The sequence below is a fragment of the Thermobia domestica genome, chromosome 9 (assembly GCF_964235325.1).
Source record: "Thermobia domestica chromosome 9, izTheDome1.hap1.1, whole genome shotgun sequence".
NCBI classification, from domain to species: Eukaryota; Metazoa; Arthropoda; class Insecta; order Zygentoma; family Lepismatidae; genus Thermobia; species Thermobia domestica.
Window position 1 is genome coordinate 94,194,887 of NC_137462.1, and position 16,394 is coordinate 94,211,280.

Sequence of the window (16,394 nt, forward strand, 5' to 3'; positions counted from 1 at the left end):
GCATGGTTTATTTTCGATTTCTGAAAATGGGTTCTGCTGCGTGAAGTTGGCACCGCCCATTTTGTTTTTCGTATAAATTGTTTATAAATCGTGAACAAACGAAAATTTTATGTGAACAATCGTGAACAAACGATGAACAAACGATTGGCATGGTTTATTTTCGATTTCTGAAAATGGGTTCTGCTGCGTGAAGTTGGCACCGCCCATTTTGTTTTTCGTATAAATTGTTTATAAATCGTGAACAAACGAAAATTTTTGGTGAACAATCGTGAACAAACGATGAACAAACGATCTGCATGGTTTATTTTTGATTTTGAATAATTTTCAGGTACGTGAAGTTGGCACCGCCCATTTTGTTTTTCGTATAAATTGTTTATAAATCGTGAACAAACGAAAATTTTATGTGAACAATCGTGAACAAACGATGAACAAACGATTTGCATGGTTTATTTTCGATTTCTGAAAATGGGTTCTGCTGCGTGAAGTTGGCACCGCCCATTTTGTTTTTCGTATAAATTGTTTATAAATCGTGAACAAACGAAAATTTTATGTGAACAATCGTGAACAAACGATGAACAAACGATTTGCATGGTTTATTTTCGATTTCTGAAAATGGGTTCTGCTGCGTGAAGTTGGCACCGCCCATTTTGTTTTTCGTATAAATTGTTTATAAATCGTGAACAAACGAAAATTTTATGTGAACAATCGTGAACAAACGATGAACAAACGATTTGCATGGTTTATTTTCGATTTCTGAAAATGGGTTCTGCTGCGTGAAGTTGGCACCGCCCATTTTGTTTTTCGTATAAATTGTTTATAAATCGTGAACAAACGAAAATTTTATGTGAACAATCGTGAACAAACGATGAACAAACGATTTGCATGGTTTATTTTCGATTTCTGAAAATGGGTTCTGCTGCGTGAAGTTGGCACCGCCCATTTTGTTTTTCGTATAAATTGTTTATAAATAGTAAACAAACGAAAATTTTATGTGAACAATCGTGAACAAACGATGAACAAACGATTGGCATGGTTTATTTTCGATTTCTGAAAATGGGTTCTGCTGCGTGAAGTTGGCACCGCCCATTTTGTATTTCGTATAAATTGTTTATAAATCGTGAACAAACGAAAATTTTTTGTGAACAATCGTGAACAAACGATGAACAAACGATCTGCATGGTTTATTTTTGATTTTGAATAATTTTCAGGTACGTGAAATTGGCACCGCCCATTTTGTTTTTCGTATAAATTGTTTATAAATCGTGAACAAACGAAAATTTTATGTGAACAATCGTGAACAAACGATTAACAAACGATTGGCATGGTTTATTTTCGATTTCTGAAAATGGGTTCTGCTGCGTGAAGTTGGCACCGCCCATTTTGTTTTTCGTATAAATTGTTTATAAATCGTGAACAAACGAAAATTTTATGTGAACAATCGTGAACAAACGATGAACAAACGATTGGCATGGTTTATTTTCGATTTCTGAAAATGGGTTCTGCTGCGTGAAGTTGGCACCGCCCATTTTGTTTTTCGTATAAATTGTTTATAAATCGTGAACAAACGAAAATTTTTTGTGAACAATCGTGAACAAACGATGAACAAACGATCTGCATGGTTTATTTTCGATTTTGAATAATTTTCAGGTACGTGAAGTTGGCACCGCCCATTTTGTTTTTCGTATAAATTGTTTATAAATCGTGAACAAACGAAAATTTTATGTGAACAATCGTAAACAAACGATGAACAAACGATTTGCATGGTTTATTTTTGATTTCTGAAAATGGGTTCTGCTGCGTGAAGTTGGCACCGCCCATTTTGTTTTTCGTATAAATTGTTTATAAATCGTGAACAAACGAAACTTTTATGTGAACAATCGTGAACAAACGATGAACAAACGATTTGCATGGTTTATTTTCGATTTTGAATAATTTTCATGTACGTGAAGTTGGCACCGCCCATTTTGTTTTTCGTATAAATTGTTTACAAAACGTGAACAAACGAAAATTTTGTGTGAACAATCGTGAACAAACGATGAACAAACGATTTGCATGGTTTATTTTCGATTTCTGAAAATGGGTTCTGCTGCGTGAAGTTGGCACCGACCCTTTTGTTTTTCGTATAAATTGTTTATAAAACGTGAACAAACGAAAATTTTATGTGAACAATCGTGAACAAACGATGAACAAACGATTTGCATGGTTTATTTTCGATTTCTGAAAATGGGTTCTGCTGCGTGAAGTTGGCACCGCCCATTTTGTTTTTCGTATAAATTGTTTATAAATCGTGAACAAACGAAAAATTTTTGTGAACAATCGTGAATAAACGATGAACAAACGATCTGCATGGTTTATTTTTGATTTTGAATAATTTTCAGGTACGTGAAGTTGGCACCGCCCATTTTGTTTTTCGTATAAATTGTTTATAAATCGTGAACAAACGAAAATTTTATGTGAACAATCGTGAACAAACGATGAACAAACGATTTGCATGGTTTATTTTCGATTTCTGAAAATGGGTTCTGCTGCGTGAAGTTGGCACCGCCCATTTTGTTTTTCGTATAAATTGTTTATAAATCGTGAACAAGCGAAAATTTTATGTGAACAATCGTGAACAAACGATGAACAAACGATTTGCATGGTTTATTTTCGATTTCTGAAAATGGGTTCTGCTGCGTGAAGTTGGCACCGCCCATTTTGTTTTTCGTATAAATTGTTTATAAATCGTGAACAAACGAAAATTTTATGTGAACAATCGTGAACAAACGATGAACAAACGATTGGCATGGTTTATTTTCGATTTCTGAAAATGGGTTCTGCTGCGTGAAGTTGGCACCGCCCATTTTGTTTTTCGTATAAATTGTTTATAAATCGTGAACAAACGAAAATTTTTGGTGAACAATCGTGAACAAACGATGAACAAACGATCTGCATGGTTTATTTTTGATTTTGAATAATTTTCAGGTACGTGAAGTTGGCACCGCCCATTTTGTTTTTCGTATAAATTGTTTATAAATCGTGAACAAACGAAAATTTTATGTGAACAATCGTGAACAAACGATGAACAAACGATTTGCATGGTTTATTTTCGATTTCTGAAAATGGGTTCTGCTGCGTGAAGTTGGCACCGCCCATTTTGTTTTTCGTATAAATTGTTTATAAATCGTGAACAAACGAAAATTTTATGTGAACAATCGTGAACAAACGATGAACAAACGATTTGCATGGTTTATTTTCGATTTCTGAAAATGGGTTCTGCTGCGTGAAGTTGGCACCGCCCATTTTGTTTTTCGTATAAATTGTTTATAAATCGTGAACAAACGAAAATTTTATGTGAACAATCGTGAACAAACGATGAACAAACGATTTGCATGGTTTATTTTCGATTTCTGAAAATGGGTTCTGCTGCGTGAAGTTGGCACCGCCCATTTTGTTTTTCGTATAAATTGTTTATAAATAGTAAACAAACGAAAATTTTATGTGAACAATCGTGAACAAACGATGAACAAACGATTGGCATGGTTTATTTTCGATTTCTGAAAATGGGTTCTGCTGCGTGAAGTTGGCACCGCCCATTTTGTATTTCGTATAAATTGTTTATAAATCGTGAACAAACGAAAATTTTTTGTGAACAATCGTGAACAAACGATGAACAAACGATCTGCATGGTTTATTTTTGATTTTGAATAATTTTCAGGTACGTGAAATTGGCACCGCCCATTTTGTTTTTCGTATAAATTGTTTATAAATCGTGAACAATGGAAAATTTTATGTGAACAATCGTGTACAAACGATTAACAAACGATTGGCATGGTTTATTTTCGATTTCTGAAAATGGGTTCTGCTGCGTGAAGTTGGCACCGCCCATTTTGTTTTTCGTATAAATTGTTTATAAATCGTGAACAAACGAAAATTTTATGTGAACAATCGTGAACAAACGATGAACAAACGATCTACATGGTTTATTTTCGATTTTGAATAATTTTCAGGTACGTGAAGTTGGCACCGCCCATTTTGTTTTTCGTATAAATTGTTTATAAATCGTGAACAAACGAAAATTTTATGTGAACAATCGTAAACAAACGATGAACAAACGATTTGCATGGTTTATTTTTGATTTCTGAAAATGGGTTCTGCTGCGTGAAGTTGGCACCGCCCATTTTGTTTTTCGTATAAATTGTTTATAAATCGTGAACAAACGAAACTTTTATGTGAACAATCGTGAACAAACGATGAACAAACGATTTGCATGGTTTATTTTCGATTTTGAATAATTTTCATGTACGTGAAGTTGGCACCGCCCATTTTGTTTTTCGTATAAATTGTTTACAAAACGTGAACAAACGAAAATTTTGTGTGAACAATCGTGAACAAACGATGAACAAACGATTTGCATGGTTTATTTTCGATTTCTGAAAATGGGTTCTGCTGCGTGAAGTTGGCACCGACCCTTTTGTTTTTCGTATAAATTGTTTATAAAACGTGAACAAACGAAAATTTTATGTGAACAATCGTGAACAAACGATGAACAAACGATTTGCATGGTTTATTTTCGATTTCTGAAAATGGGTTCTGCTGCGTGAAGTTGGCACCGCCCATTTTGTTTTTCGTATAAATTGTTTATAAATCGTGAACAAACGAAAAATTTTTGTGAACAATCGTGAATAAACGATGAACAAACGATCTGCATGGTTTATTTTTGATTTTGAATAATTTTCAGGTACGTGAAGTTGGCACCGCCCATTTTGTTTTTCGTATAAATTGTTTATAAATCGTGAACAAACGAAAATTTTATGTGAACAATCGTGAACAAACGATGAACAAACGATTTGCATGGTTTATTTTCGATTTCTGAAAATGGGTTCTGCTGCGTGAAGTTGGCACCGCCCATTTTGTTTTTCGTATAAATTGTTTATAAATCGTGAACAAGCGAAAATTTTATGTGAACAATCGTGAACAAACGATGAACAAACGATTTGCATGGTTTATTTTCGATTTCTGAAAATGGGTTCTGCTGCGTGAAGTTGGCACCGCCCATTTTGTTTTTCGTATAAATTGTTTATAAATCGTGAACAAACGAAAATTTTATGTGAACAATCGTGAACAAACGATGAACAAACGATTGGCATGGTTTATTTTCGATTTCTGAAAATGGGTTCTGCTGCGTGAAGTTGGCACCGCCCATTTTGTTTTTCGTATAAATTGTTTATAAATCGTGAACAAACGAAAATTTTTTGTGAACAATCGTGAACAAACGATGAACAAACGATCTGCATGGTTTATTTTTGATTTTGAATAATTTTCAGGTACGTGAAGTTGGCACCGCCCATTTTGTTTTTCGTATAAATTGTTTATAAATCGTGAACAAACGAAAATTTTATGTGAACAATCGTGAACAAACGATGAACAAACGATTTGCATGGTTTATTTTCGATTTCTGAAAATGGGTTCTGCTGCGTGAAGTTGGCACCGCCCATTTTGTTTTTCGTATAAATTGTTTATAAATCGTGAACAAACGAAAATTTTATGTGAACAATCGTGAACAAACGATTAACAAACGATTGGCATGGTTTATTTTCGATTTCTGAAAATGGGTTCTGCTGCGTGAAGTTGGCACCGCCCATTTTGTTTTTCGTATAAATTGTTGATAAATCGTGAACAAACGAAAATTTTTTGTGAACAATCGTGAACAAACGATGAACAAACGATCTACATGGTTTATTTTCGATTTTGAATAATTTTCAGGTACGTGAAGTTGGCACCGCCCATTTTGTTTTTCGTATAAATTGTTTATAAATCGTGAACAAACGAAAATTTTATGTGAACAATCGTAAACAAACGATGAACAAACGATTTGCATGGTTTATTTTTGATTTCTGAAAATGGGTTCTGCTGCGTGAAGTTGGCACCGCCCATTTTGTTTTTCGTATAAATTGTTTATAAATCGTGAACAAACGAAACTTTTATGTGAACAATCGTGAACAAACGATGAACAAACGATTTGCATGGTTTATTTTCGATTTTGAATAATTTTCATGTACGTGAAGTTGGCACCGCCCATTTTGTTTTTCGTATAAATTGTTTACAAAACGTGAACAAACGAAAATTTTGTGTGAACAATCGTGAACAAACGATGAACAAACGATTTGCATGGTTTATTTTCGATTTCTGAAAATGGGTTCTGCTGCGTGAAGTTGGCACCGACCCTTTTGTTTTTCGTATAAATTGTTTATAAAACGTGAACAAACGAAAATTTTATGTGAACAATCGTGAACAAACGATGAACAAACGATTTGCATGGTTTATTTTCGATTTCTGAAAATGGGTTCTGCTGCGTGAAGTTGGCACCGCCCATTTTGTTTTTCGTATAAATTGTTTATAAATCGTGAACAAACGAAAAATTTTTGTGAACAATCGTGAATAAACGATGAACAAACGATCTGCATGGTTTATTTTTGATTTTGAATAATTTTCAGGTACGTGAAGTTGGCACCGCCCATTTTGTTTTTCGTATAAATTGTTTATAAATCGTGAACAAACGAAAATTTTATGTGAACAATCGTGAACAAACGATGAACAAACGATTTGCATGGTTTATTTTCGATTTCTGAAAATGGGTTCTGCTGCGTGAAGTTGGCACCGCCCATTTTGTTTTTCGTATAAATTGTTTATAAATCGTGAACAAGCGAAAATTTTATGTGAACAATCGTGAACAAACGATGAACAAACGATTTGCATGGTTTATTTTCGATTTCTGAAAATGGGTTCTGCTGCGTGAAGTTGGCACCGCCCATTTTGTTTTTCGTATAAATTGTTTATAAATCGTGAACAAACGAAAATTTTATGTGAACAATCGTGAACAAACGATGAACAAACGATTGGCATGGTTTATTTTCGATTTCTGAAAATGGGTTCTGCTGCGTGAAGTTGGCACCGCCCATTTTGTTTTTCGTATAAATTGTTTATAAATCGTGAACAAACGAAAATTTTATGTGAACAATCGTGAACAAACGATTAACAAACGATTGGCATGGTTTATTTTCGATTTCTGAAAATGGGTTCTGCTGCGTGAAGTTGGCACCGCCCATTTTGTTTTTCGTATAAATTGTTGATAAATCGTGAACAAACGAAAATTTTTTGTGAACAATCGTGAACAAACGATGAACAAACGATCTACATGGTTTATTTTCGATTTTGAATAATTTTCAGGTACGTGAAGTTGGCACCGCCCATTTTGTTTTTCGTATAAATTGTTTATAAATCGTGAACAAACGAAAATTTTATGTGAACAATCGTAAACAAACGATGAACAAACGATTTGCATGGTTTATTTTTGATTTCTGAAAATGGGTTCTGCTGCGTGAAGTTGGCACCGCCCATTTTGTTTTTCGTATAAATTGTTTATAAATCGTGAACAAACGAAACTTTTATGTGAACAATCGTGAACAAACGATGAACAAACGATTTGCATGGTTTATTTTCGATTTTGAATAATTTTCATGTACGTGAAGTTGGCACCGCCCATTTTGTTTTTCGTATAAATTGTTTACAAAACGTGAACAAACGAAAATTTTGTGTGAACAATCGTGAACAAACGATGAACAAACGATTTGCATGGTTTATTTTCGATTTCTGAAAATGGGTTCTGCTGCGTGAAGTTGGCACCGACCCTTTTGTTTTTCGTATAAATTGTTTATAAAACGTGAACAAACGAAAATTTTATGTGAACAATCGTGAACAAACGATGAACAAACGATTTGCATGGTTTATTTTCGATTTCTGAAAATGGGTTCTGCTGCGTGAAGTTGGCACCGCCCATTTTGTTTTTCGTATAAATTGTTTATAAATCGTGAACAAACGAAAAATTTTTGTGAACAATCGTGAATAAACGATGAACAAACGATCTGCATGGTTTATTTTTGATTTTGAATAATTTTCAGGTACGTGAAGTTGGCACCGCCCATTTTGTTTTTCGTATAAATTGTTTATAAATCGTGAACAAACGAAAATTTTATGTGAACAATCGTGAACAAACGATGAACAAACGATTTGCATGGTTTATTTTCGATTTCTGAAAATGGGTTCTGCTGCGTGAAGTTGGCACCGCCCATTTTGTTTTTCGTATAAATTGTTTATAAATCGTGAACAAGCGAAAATTTTATGTGAACAATCGTGAACAAACGATGAACAAACGATTTGCATTGTTTATTTTCGATTTCTGAAAATGGGTTCTGCTGCGTGAAGTTGGCACCGCCCATTTTGTTTTTCGTATAAATTGTTTATAAATCGTGAACAAACGAAAATTTTATGTGAACAATCGTGAACAAACGATGAACAAACGATTGGCATGGTTTATTTTCGATTTCTGAAAATGGGTTCTGCTGCGTGAAGTTGGCACCGCCCATTTTGTTTTTCGTATAAATTGTTTATAAATCGTGAACAAACGAAAATTTTTTGTGAACAATCGTGAACAAACGATGAACAAACGATCTGCATGGTTTATTTTTGATTTTGAATAATTTTCAGGTACGTGAAGTTGGCACCGCCCATTTTGTTTTTCGTATAAATTGTTTATAAATCGTGAACAAACGAAAATTTTATGTGAACAATCGTGAACAAACGATGAACAAACGATTTGCATGGTTTATTTTCGATTTCTGAAAATGGGTTCTGCTGCGTGAAGTTGGCACCGCCCATTTTGTTTTTCGTATAAATTGTTTATAAATCGTGAACAAACGAAAATTTTATGTGAACAATCGTGAACAAACGATGAACAAACGATTTGCATGGTTTATTTTCGATTTCTGAAAATGGGTTCTGCTGCGTGAAGTTGGCACCGCCCATTTTGTTTTTCGTATAAATTGTTTATAAATCGTGAACAAACGAAAATTTTATGTGAACAATCGTGAACAAACGATGAACAAACGATTGGCATGGTTTATTTTTGATTTCTGAAAATGGGTTCTGCTGCGTGAAGTTGGCACCGCCTATTTTGTTTTTCGTATAAATTGTTTATAAATCGTGAACAAACGAAAATTTTTTGTGAACAATCGTGAACAAACGATGAACAAACGATCTGCATGGTTTATTTTTGATTTTGAATAATTTTCAGGTACGTGAAATTGGCACCGCCCATTTTGTTTTTCGTATAAATTGTTTATAAATCGTGAACAATCGAAAATTTTATGTGAACAATCGTGAACAAACGATTAACAAACGATTTGCATGGTTTATTTTCGATTTCTGAAAATGGGTTCTGCTGCGTGAAGTTGGCACCGCCCATTTTGTTTTTCGTATAAATTGTTTATAAATCGTGAACAAACGAAAATTTTATGTGAACAATCGTGAACAAACGATGTACAAACGATTTGCATGGTTTATTTTCGATTTTTGAAAATGGGTTCTGCTGCGTGAAGTTGGCACCGCCCATTTTGTTTTTCGTATAAATTGTTTATAAATCGTGAACAAACGAAAATTTTATGTGAACAATCGTGAACAAACGATGAACAAACGATTGGCATGGTTTATTTTCGATTTCTGAAAATGGGTTCTGCTGCGTGAAGTTGGCACCGCCCATTTTGTTTTTCGTATAAATTGTTTATAAATCGTGAACAAACGAAAATTTTATGTGAACAATCGTGAACAAACGATGAACAAACGATTTGCATGGTTTATTTTCGATTTCTAAAAATGGGTTCTGCTGCGTGAAGTTGGCACCGCCCATTTTGTTTTTCGTATAAATTGTTTATAAATCGTGAACAAACGAAAATTTTTTGTGAACAATCGTGAACAAACGATGAACAAACGATCTGCATGGTTTATTTTTGATTTTGAATAATTTTCAGGTACGTGAAGTTGGCACCGCCCATTTTGTTTTTCGTATAAATTGTTTATAAATCGTGAACAAACGAAAATTTTATGTGAACAATCGTGAACAAACGATGAACAAACGATTTGCATGGTTTATTTTCGATTTCTGAAAATGGGTTCTGCTGCGTGAAGTTGGCACCGCCCATTTTGTTTTTCGTATAAATTGTTTATAAATCGTGAACAAACGAAAATTTTATGTGAACAATCGTGAACAAACGATGAACAAACGATTTGCATGGTTTATTTTCGATTTTTGAAAATGGGTTCTGCTGCGTGAAGTTGGCACCGCCCATTTTGTTTTTCGTATAAATTGTTTATAAATCGTGAACAAACGAAAATTTTATGTGAACAATCGTGAACAAACGATGAACAAACGATCTACATGGTTTATTTTCAATTTCCGAAAATGGGTTCTGCCAGGTTCACACACATTCCTTATGGTATCAAAAACATACAGAAATAGATCACTGTTACTACTCGGAAAATCTTGAGGAAGAACTTTGCTGTACATGTGGAATGTAAACGAAAGATAGCAGAGGGCCTGCGGTGGCTTGGTTGTAGAGCACTCACTTCTGGAGCTCTTTGGCTACCTAGCTCGATCCCGCCTTGCGCCAAGTGGGCGTTTTGGTAGGTTAACATCGTGCGCATGAGCTCTCGTTTTCTTCTTCTTCCTTCATTTCACCATTTCGTTCATCATCAGCACTATGTTCCCTTTGGCCTCGTGGTACGCTCAACTTTAAAAGAGCTTTATCTCTCCCTCTCTTTATATTATAGTAAGATAAAGCAGTTCAAAAGAAACAAAATAACTGTAACATTAAGAAAACGTTATCTAACATTCTAACGTAAGTAACATGTTCAAATATATACAGGGTGTCTCACCTAAGTCTGCGAGCTCAAATGTTTCCGGTGACAAAAACTGTGACAAATCCAGTTGCGCAGGAATGTACCCATGTCAGTAGCTGATAAGTTCTGTGATCAGCAAGTAGTCCAAGGTCTCTCATAGGGCCCCGGAAAATTTGAAATGGCAACATGGCTCGTTATACCTCGTTCGATAGATCTTGGAAAATGAAACAACGGTCGGCGATATGGGGCACCATTTTCAAAATATCAAAAATGTATCTAGTGAACTGAAAATTACAGATGCAATTAGTGATGAAGGATGTAGCTGAACTTTTCCAAACACAATTACCAGTGGTCTATACAGTAACCTACAGAAGCTTCATGTTTATAAAGCCAGCACGAAAAAAAAAAAAGAATTAGTACTAATATCTTACCTATTGCAGCTGTTTTACTTCGGTAGATGTTCGAAGTGTCCACCATTTGCATCAATACATTTTTGGAGACGGTGAACAAGACAGAGTTGTGCAGATAATCTCAGATCCGGATCTCGGATCTGGATCCAAAATTCGGATCCCGGATCTGGATCCAAGTCTCGGATCTGGATCCTAAATTCGGATCTCAGATCTTGATTCGTATCCAAATCTACAGTACATCTGAAATTGTGATGATAACAAACTTCAATATCTAAAATTTGTCAAAACTTTTTTCGAATTCACTACTATAGTAGGATGCTGTACTTTTAAATGTTTCCATAACATTTGTGCTATCTTTGTTCTTTATTTTATTTTAATCTTGCAATATTTACATTATTTACATGTTGCACTTTCTTTGGAAGTCTCTTGAGTAAAATGTTTCCAAATTTGACTTCTTCCCATGTCAGAGTATTGCGAACTTAAGTGGCTGAAAGAACTGATGTAAACTGCAACAAATCCTTCTATTCAGTTTCTCTTCAAATCTTAATGTGAGCTTCACATTGAAAATAATTATTTTATTGTTACAAAATAAACTTCACTATTTTCTCATATACAAATGAAAGATAAGACCCTTCCGATAAGGCCCTTCCAATCGCAGGAATACTAGATAAAACAAATTATTAATTATAGTTTCTGACTCATTAAAGTCCAACCATCAACAAATTTAATAATGAATATCTTTCACTTCTAGGGTACAACAAAAAATATAGACTGGTTGGCGTGGCACAACAGTAGATTTTTAAACATACACACGATAATTTCAGGAGAGCAATATGGTTGTGTCGTGCATATACTTTATTAGTTATTAATAAAAGTGTTCGGTGTGTGACTTTATCACCTAACTTTTGGCTATCTCTTCTGAGGTCGGAGGCTTGTTGAAGGAGTAAATAAAAAAGAGATTTGTTATTTTTTCTTCACCTTCCAGATTTCTTTAATCATACATTGCAGGACGTAACCAAAACATATTCATGCATCGTATCATTGATATGCTTTGTATTTTGTATATTAAAGTGTTCAAAAATATTTAACTTATTCGCGTTTGTTCATGTGATCTCAGGTTCAATTTTCGGTGGGAACATACATGAGACAATTGGAAGCTAAAACAATATGAAAGTAGTATTTAAAAGTCAAGAAATTGATATTAAAACGTAAGCTATCTGATGGGTCTGTAAGACTGTAGTTAAATTAACCCAACGTTTCATGCAGATATATTATGTTATTATTGTGTATTTACTATAAGCTAACAGATACATCCTCAGAGGCCATTTTACACTGTAGTAGTCAATAGATGAAAATAATATTAAAAAGGAAGTGGAAGGTAGGTTTCCAGAGACTTCGATTATGGTACTAACCTAGGATTTGCCTAGTATAACTGAGGAACAACCCTGGAAAATCTTCAGTCAGGATGGCGGTCAGAATCCTATCAGAATTCGAACCCGGTATTATCCAATTGCGAAACAAGAATCCTAACAACTAGCCTATGCTAGCTCTGTATTATTATTTAGCTAATAATTAACGTAATGTTCTAAAATTAGTGCAAATTAAACCGTACTTTCGTTATTGCTGATGTTACAGTTAAGAGGCCTACATGAGGCATGAGTCCCCCTGTCCCAGCTACCGTTAAATAGGCCTTGCTCAAGAGAGAATATTAGAACTGGAATTCAGGAAGCGGGGATGAAGAGATTAATGAGGATGAGGAAACTGTACGATCCATAAACTGAGTAATTATGACTTCATTATAGATATATTTACTTACATACGTCAATTGATATTTCTCTAGTATATGACACTTACTTTCTATAGTGTCAGAAAAAAGGCCCACTTTTGTAAACGAACATGCCAAGCACGCACCTGTAGGCGCAACGTCTGGGCAAAGAAACATAGGTGTAACTAGTAAAAATAGGGAAAAAACGAGGGGAAAATGATAAAACGCAACTCAACTTAAAAAAGCTAAAAATAACTAAACTTAGAGCTATCAAAGATGCGAGACGAATTTTATTGAAAAGATTGTTTTTCTTCGTGATTAGTTGTGGTAACTATGAATATGAATTAAATAGAAAACAAATAGTTATATGGAAATAAGACTAAATATAAAATCCGTGCTAAATGCCCGAAATGGAAAAGTTCGGTTTAATGTAAAAATCAAGCCTATGTGCCTAACACTGCTCAGTGAAAAACTGGTTATCTAGTGTTCACTCTATAGCTAGTTCAAATAATCCCCAGAAGAATGTGCGTTAGGGTGGAACGAAAATGGCTTTTTTTTTATTTTGTAAGTTTTGTAATAGTGCGGAAAAGTTGCCTTTTAGGTTCAAATGAAGAAGAAAAAATTTGGTTATTATACTGCAACATCTTGAGATGCCATAAAGAGCTTGAAGTTTGTAAAAAGAAATTAAAAATGGAAAAATTATAAACTTTGGCAAATTATTTTTTATGGTTTTCTCGTACATATAATGCTACAAAAGATAGTTGTAAATTCATATATAAGTATTAAAATTGAAAAAAAAAATTAATTACAAAATATAATTTAAAAAGATTATTGTGAAAAGGTTTGTATTTTTGCTGATTTTGAAATTTTTTGGGAACTATTTTTGCTGTAACAAATAGTAGTAAATGAGGTTGAAATAAAAGCTCGTGGAATTAATTATATATATATATATATATATATATATATATATATATATATATATATATATATATATATATATATATATTTTTATTAGAATACACGTAAAAATATCATAATACACTTTTAAAGACAATGAAAGTTCATTTTTTATCGTTTAAAATACCCACAATGATTACAAATGTTACAGCTGCAAAATGTTTGTTTCTACTTCATTGACACATTAAACTTTTTAAAATAATCAAATTTTGGCATGTTCTCACGTGAGTCAATTTTCGGTCTTATATATCCTTTGCTTGCGAATGAACCACAGACATTTTGAGCCGATTCGGTCACCAGTTTTACAACTCTTTTCACTGCTTGCGTGTAATAAGGAAGCCGGGGAAAGTCGATAAGCAGGTCCACTTGACTATTTTGTTGAGCTTCAGATGTCTTCCGTATAAAGTCTTTGAGAGAAGTTCTGGGAACATGTTTTACCAAGGGGGGATCAGTTACGTCATTTTCAGTCCATGATATCATGTCGATAAAACCTTTGCGTCAAAAATTGTTTGTGGAACTTTAAACTTCCTGAATCTGCCTCTATTTTCTGTTCTTGCTTTTAAAACACGTCGTTCTCTTACATTTTTGCACTCATCACATAGCATGGACTAAAGGAGATTTTCTGCAGCAGCAAAGTGTCCATTTCTTTGAATAACTGTATCTAGAACGTTCTTGAAATTATCAGAGAGATAGCGTGAATATGAGATAAACTTAAATAGATGTTTGGAACTATAAGTACATGAAGGTTTCAACTTAATGTTAAACCATATAGGTGCATACACTTTTACAATGTACTCAACTAGAGTCTTAAGGTTCTCAGTTGCCACATACAATCTAAGTATACGGTTTGTTAATGTAAGCCACCTGGAGTGAACAAGTTTTCCAGAGTTTTTTAAAGATAAATCTAGCGAACAATTTCCACTTGATACAGCGATACACATATCCAACAAATACTTTTGATCCGCACTTGAAATCATTTATGTTCTCCAAAAGAGGAAGGTTATTTTTAATTGGCAAGAAAGTAACCACAGCAAAATTAGTACAATTTTGCAGCTGCTGACCTATTTCGCCTTTAAATTCATTGGGTTCCTTCGTTTTACCATGTAAGTGATAGAAAAGATGTCGCAAATGCAGCTCATTTCCGTGGAACAAACAAACCATTATAAAGGTGTTCCTATTTTATTTTCCATCGAAGAAATCACATCATTATTATGTTCAGTATTTACAACGGTTCCATCACACCCAAAAACGGTACGGTTCAAAAGTTGTTCGTTGTGTTCTCTATCCTCAAAAAACTCCAGTATACTGTCGTCTATGTCCTTTCCAGTGCCAGATTTAGGTGTTACGTGACCTAAAAACTTTGAGTTTGGTTCCTCTGTTAGTGAAACGTGCTCTTCTGAAATACGTTTTTGTATAACTTAGTTCCTTTCTTGTCTTGAACAATTGATTTGTCTTTTCTTTCATCAAAAAACAATCCTCATTTTCAATTATCTGATAAAGATTATCATTAATGACATTTCTTTGATTTTTTTTTTATCTTGCTCGTCTAATTTCCATCCTGTCTATTACTTTGGTTTTGTCTTCCCCTGTGATTAAACCCAAGTCCTGTAAAGCAGCACTAGTTAAAGCTGCAGCAGCTCTATCTGATATTTCGGTACGGTCACAAATGGAAGCTACAGGTGGCAATTTCATACGCATTTGAGTGCTTATCTCTTTATATTTTTTTCAGTTTAAAAGGGCCTGGTAGCTGCTCTTCAAAAGTCAGGTATATCTGGTCTTCAGTGCTGTGAATGTCGCCAGTAACCGTTTCTGTTACACTACTACTTTGTAACCGTTCTTGATTAAACTTAACTGTTTTATGTATTTCTTTACTTTTTCTTGCTTCTTTCTTCTTCAAAGCGCTTGTGATAGCTCTATCAACATTACTCATAACCATTTTCCTGGTAGAGCGTTGATTGTTTTGAAAGTCTTGTTCTAAAACGTGTGCTTTTATTTCTTCTATACAACTACAAGTATCAAAGTTTTGACACTTGCAGGCAGCAATATCAAATAAACGTTTAGCTTCTCTAAATTTTGCGAGGTACGAGTCAAACTTATCTGACCCTTTGATACTTTTAGACCTTAATAAATTCCTATATTTAACATGAATAACTTTTATCAATTGTGAAATTCTAAGGTTAGAAACAGTGGGAATAGAAGCTCTTGACAATATTTGTTCTATTTTAGGAACTAAAGTCTCACATATTTCACTTACAGTAGGATACTTCCCTGACGCAACTTTGAAGTTATGTCTAATAAAACAGTAGCACTTCGTTACATCTTCGTAAGTAGGCGTACAACTTCACACAAATCACTAAATCTTCAAAAAATAGGACATTCCGACATTTGTCTTGTATTCACTTGTTTAGACTGAGCCATTTTAACTCACAACAATGAACACACAAACTAACAAATATTACGTTGTTGTGTTACAAATAGACACCAACTTAACTGAACTCGGCAAAAGCTACTGACACCTAATCTGAGTTTGTCACCACACGGAAACATTG